This window comes from Acyrthosiphon pisum, chromosome A1 (assembly GCF_005508785.2).
Source record: "Acyrthosiphon pisum isolate AL4f chromosome A1, pea_aphid_22Mar2018_4r6ur, whole genome shotgun sequence".
Classification (NCBI taxonomy): domain Eukaryota; kingdom Metazoa; phylum Arthropoda; class Insecta; order Hemiptera; family Aphididae; genus Acyrthosiphon; species Acyrthosiphon pisum.
In genome coordinates, this window is record NC_042494.1 from 130,006,818 (window position 1) to 130,013,475 (window position 6,658).

Consider the following 6,658-nt stretch of genomic DNA (forward strand, 5'->3'; position numbering starts at 1 on the left):
TTTATAACTAGCTTCAGAATAAAAAAAACCAGAACATAACAAATCACTGACAATTTTTTACCTTAAAGTTTAATAATGGGTAAATCCACTCTATTAAAACTGACGAAGTTAAACGAGAGTTACTAACAATACATTTTCAATATATTAGGTATACGCATTTGTGGGACGCATACGAATGAGACATCCTCTTAAGAAAATTATAAAACAAAATGTAGGTACCTACCTATTTACTAATTTATATAAAATGGATTAATGGCAAATTACACTATTACTTAATAGTAGCAATTAAAGAAAAATTAAAATTATCATAGAGTAAAAATAATAAAAATCTGGGAGATCAACAATGAAATTAGTTTTTGATTGCATATTATTAAAAAAACAAAGCTTCGGCGTATGGTCAACTAGACAAATCCGATTGTTAAATACAATCATGATATACTTAATATGTACCTATCATATAAATATGGAGATGCCTGGTTTCTATATTCACTATACGAGTATGTATATTATGATTTCATTGTGCAACAATTCGACATCTCCGCGTTTTATTTTTTGATTTTGAGATCATACAAATTTGATGTTGACAATATTTTCACTGGTTATCTACTACTTATATGAATTTATTAAAGTGGGATATAAATATATTTTTTGTTAATTTTTAAAACATTTTTAAGCGTTCCCAGGTCTTTTAATTGTTTTGTTAACGAAAAAATGGGCATCGGTGAACGGTGCACACTGCATCTAGATTTGTGAATTAATTCGATTGAGATATAGAACTTGATATATTTTCGGACTTGCAGGTTCAAACTAATCTCTTAACTTTCCTGATATCTCTATTCTCTAATAAAAACAATCTCTGAAACTTTTGTCGAAATCGATCGAGTAGTGTTATCATAGAATAGATTAAATGTAATATATTCTGTGGTTTTATAGTCTACAAGCTACAAGCAAACGGACATTGCCTTTTGAGTTTTGTTATTATTGTAATGTCGTATACAGTATACGCCCTGGTGTCTAAGGTCTAACAATAACAATAAATATAATATTATTTTATTTAAAAACAATCTCATTGCAACGCGGGTCAGCAGGCTAAACTAGAGGTTAAATAACTTATTAGGTATTTCAGAAAACGCCAACGTTTTTGAAACTATTAATTTTACATAATTTTAATATTTAAGTCGTCACAATAAAAAACATTTTTGAAACAAAAATGATATTTTTTACCATATTTTTTATCACTTTTAAATTTTTTACTTAAATAACCCATACATTTTTATTTTATTTGGTAAGCAGAATATTTTTTGGTGTATTTTGATCTATAAAATCAAATTTTGTACAAATTTTTTTTTAATTTATGAGAATTTAAAATTTAAACGAGTTGTTTAGTAGACTAACATTTTGGCGGGGAATCTAGCTGTATTACTCCACTCCGCTTATCCAAACTTTAAAATGTAAATACTTATATAACTCATTAACTACTTAATATAAGGTTCCTGATATACATATATTGTTACAATTGCAGTTAAAAACAGAATGGCACAATTATTTTTTATAAACATTTAAATCTCGAATTTTGACAAAATGTATAAGATTGGAAATTCAAAACAAGGTTCCAAGTACCCAATAATTTGTAATAAATTACATTATTCACAGTAATACATCATGAAATATATTTAATAATATAATGTCATAGGCTGACTGACCATACTGATCGTATTATCTCAGAATCATTTTTCGTATACAATGATATATATTATATTATCATTGAATCAAATTTAACATCATCCATTACAGTGACCCACTTGTAACCTACTGTACAAATTGTATTAAATTTTCAAGTATTTTTACTCAACAAATAAAGCTTTATTGACATTCATAGAAATTCTCGTAACAAACCCCTAAACATCAAACGCTTTTCAATACATACCATATCGATATGAGGGCCGGGATCCAAAGAACTGGTCAGCTCAAAACCATGATCAATAGCAAAACAAAGGTTTATGATTTTACTTTTATTCACCTTATTCAGTTTATAGGAAAATAAATTATTTGCACTGTGTGGTTCGTTGCAAGATTAAACGTGCATTTTTTCACCGCAATATTTACTTTCAACTATATTCAAATCGTATTAGGGGTGGTAGATACCCTTTTCTTTCCACCAAATCTGTGCCCATTTTTATCCATCCGTACCCATTTTAAGTGTACCTTCCATTTTCCATAAATACTCGTTTTCAAAAAATTGTGATGTTGACCCCGTTTCTACTCAAACAATTTCAAAGTATTAAAATCTGTTATATGATTAGTTTTATAAAAACTATACAGTAAAATATTTAATAATATATAGTACTTATCCATATTTTACATTTCGATGATTATAATCAGAGACTGGAACCTTTTGAATTTATCGGTATCAGTTCTGGTACCGGTTCTCCAAAAATAAAATAACGATTCCGGTTCGGTTCTGGTTCCAAGATGAAAAAAATAAAGGTACCGGTTCCAAATAATTTAGGTTTCGGTTCCAGATAATTTCGGTACCAAAAAGTATAATAATTTAAAATAGTCATCCAGAATGTGGGTATAATTGAGGTTAGGTTAGGTTAATTGTGGCATGAGAAATATTAGAAAACTCATAATATATCATAGATACATAGGTTATACACAAAACCGTAATACCTTTAAATATGATAATTAAATTATTTTATTCTTGAATCTAAAAGTACCTTTTTAATTTAAAAATTCCGGTTCAGTTCCGGTACTTTATTATATAAAAAGGTGGGCAAGTGGATGTCGCTCTGCTGTATAGTAGGTTACAAGTGGGTCACTTTATAATGGATGGTATTAAATTTGAATTCAATGATATAATATCATTGTACAAGAAAAACAATTCTGAGCGGAGACTGAATCTAGGTATAATATATAATATATCTATGGTATGAAAAAAAAAATTGACATACCTATGTCCTATAATAAATTCCAAATTAATCATATCATAATACCTAATAGGTACTTATAACGCGTTATACATCAACAACAAACCGTGATAGTGTGATACTATCATAGATATAATATAATAGGTAGTATACTTTAGAAGTTTCAAGTACCCACGAATAATTTTATACAATCACAACAAAATAACTAAAATAGTTATTCTAAGTTTTTTAATATGTAATTTCGTCCATATTGGAACTTAAAATTAGTATAAAAATAAACAGTGCTTATGTATTTTTTTGATTTTTTGATAACAGAATTAACTACTTACGTGGAATCTTGTTTGAAATGTTCAATCCTTAGGTATAAAAGTTGAACATTTTATGTATTTTTAACTACCAATTAATAATTCAATTTTAAATTTGATACATTTTGTCAAAATTCTATCTTTAAATCCTTATAAAAGAAAATTGTGCCTATGTATTTTTAATATTTTTCAACTGCTATTGTAACAATATATCAGGAGCCTTGTATTAAATTTTTACACTTTTTGGCCCAACAGATTAAACTTTATTGATATTTATAGGAAAAAAAACTAAAAAAATTGAAAACTGACAATGTCCGTAAACAGCTCAAAAAGAGTTTTCAAAATTTTTTCGTATATAGCAGGGATGGGAAACTGGCGGCCCGCGTACCTTTTTTATCTGGCCCGCGCTACATTTTCAAATTACCTTATTTTCGTGTTTTGTAGTAATTATTTTAAAAATGTCCACTAAAAAGCGTAAAAAATAAATGTTAGTAAATTTGAAGGATTTTTTTTTTTTTGCTTTCTCCTATGCATTGTGGCCCGCTAGTTACTTTGAGTTGCCTATTCCTGGTATATAGAAAATACTAATATAAACATTTAGTGAAATTTTCAAGTATCTACAGTCATTTGTTTTTTAATATCAAATGTTGTAAAAATATGAATTTCAAACGCTCATAAAAATTTAAACTTGACTTGCTTGTAGACATTTTTTGTTTAAAAAAGGTAGACAAACTTATGAGGAATCTTGTATTACATTTTCAAATCTTAGATTTAAAAAGAAAATTTTTCATGAATTTCTAAATAAAAATAATTTGCAAATTTTCGTCATTTTTACGTATTTTGTCAATATTTGAACTTTAGATGCTTATAAAGAAAAATTGTGACTATGGATTTTTAATTTTTTTCATCTGCCTTTGAAAAAATATAATAGGAACCTTCTATTAAATTTTCAAGCTTTTTTAACCAACAAATAAAATTTTATTGATATTTATAGAAAAAAAAACTAAATAATATGGAAACTGAAAATGTCCGTAACCAGCTCAAAATAAGTCAAAATATTTGGAAAATGTTATGGTGTATAGAAATCGCTAATATAAACATTCAGTCAACATTTTATGCACCTACGGTCATTTGTTTTAGAGTTGTACCAAAAACCAAAATCGATTTTCTCGAAAACAAATTTTGCGTAAAAATTCCCGTTTTTCCTTAATTTTTGATTTGTTTTTCACGGTACTTTTAAAAACTACTGGGAAATTTTTACTTTTGACCCCTCAAAGTACCAACTAGATTCACTTTCCTACTAGAGAAGGCACTGTTGAAGAAAATCCAAGCACTTTTACTGTCCTAAAAGGTGATTACAAACACAAAAAAAAATTTTTAAAAAAACACACATCATTGTAAAATAAATACATTCATCGTTCCACTCAGAATCTAAAACACACATCATTGTAAAATCAATACATTCATCGTTTCACTCAGAATCTAAAAAGACTGTTAAAAAATACTTTAAATACCTACAATACAGCATGCATAAATGAAACTCACTCTCAATAAGTCAATTTTTAAGATAGAAAAGTACTTTACAAGTCGTAGTTGTTTAAAAAATGTAATTTAATTAGTATTAGAACCAACTCAAATATGTCCATTATTTAGTAAAAAAACCTGAATAAAATTCAGGGTCATGTGTTCGAAATATTTTGTGTTTCCTTTATTGTGTTGAATACACTGCATAGGTGGTAGCTGTACCTACATTATTTGCATTTTGTATATTAGGTAAGTTGTACCTGTGTACAATAATACGTCTATAATATTATTATTAGGTATAGAAATTCAACGTATAAACGAACGTTTTTTTTTCAGATTGCTAATTTCGAAGGTCAAATGACAAAAAAAAAACTTGTCAAATAATAATTTATTATATATTTATACTACATTCCGATATTGAATGTATAAACAAAAGACAATAGGTAGTCGTTTTGTAAACCGGATTATAATCTGAAGATAAGTTATTATAGTATGATATTATAGGAATACAAGATGCTAATTTAAATCTAATTAAACTTTATTAAACTGCAAACCACGAACACGTTATGTATATATTATATATAATATCAAAATATCACTCACTCACTCACTCATCACCACATCTTAAAAACTACAAAACGTGCGAACCTGAAATTTGGAATAGTAGTTCCTCTAAATTATAATGCTCTAGATGTGCAATAAGAAAGGATTTTCCAATGTTCACATTTTAAAGAGGTGGTCAAACAGGAATCTTGATTCTTGAGATTCAAGGTGGAAATTGAAACTAATTTTTTTGTATATAAATGGTTGCTATTGGTATTTGGTTAGGTACTCGGACAGATCAGGTACAAACATGCATCAAATTGTCGCTCTTTTGGCCTCGAATAAAAAAACTATATCTTAAAACCAAATTTATGTGTGTAGGACGTAGGTACTACACACATACATTTGGTTTTATTACACACTGTGTAACTAATGATGTCAAAAACTACTCAATCGAATTTGCCAAAACACTCAGATTGTTTTTAGAGATGTCAGAAAAGTTGCTTTACGTTTCTGTGGCAATAAACAAAGCGTTACGAAAATCGGTTAGAAATATAAAATTGCACCTATCCAGCCCAAAACAAATCAATAGGCAGGTATCTTAAAAACTGTGGGTCAGCAGGAATAATGAGCATAACGCCCTTAAAAATAAAATATAAAAAGAAACCTATGAGATTCACAATTCACTGGATAATATACTTACTTGAAAATATGATAATATGATACCTAATTCACTCTATTATTAATTAAACTACAGACTCAAAATGGAGTTATATATTATGTAGTTATATATGGAGTTAAATATTAGATACCTAGTAATGGATTATTCAGAACGCACTATTTTGCATTTTGATTAATATTTGTCCCCCTAACAAATAGAACCAAATGCCGCATATCTGTTTATTTATATAACTAGCTTCAGAATAACCAAAACCCGAACATAACAAATCACAGACACTTTTTTACCTTAAAGTTTAATAATGGGTAAACTGTATCCACTCTATTAAAACTGACGAAGTTAAACGAGAGTTACTGACTATACATTTTCAATATATTAGGAATAACGCACTATTTTGCATTTTGCTATGTACCTATGTTATGCGTTTGTAAGACGGAGACAACGCATGCGGGTGTAGCGTCCCCTTAAGGGGGATATTTAATATAATTAAGCAATAGTTTATGATGTTTAATAAAACTCGTTATGATAAATTATGTTAATAACTAAAAATTCTTTTTTTCTTATCTTACATTAGTTAACTACAAATTAAAAATATACAAAATTATTGATTTATACGACATACCATGTCAAATTGTGTTCCATCGAAGTAAAACTATTAGTGCAGTAACTACAGGTTT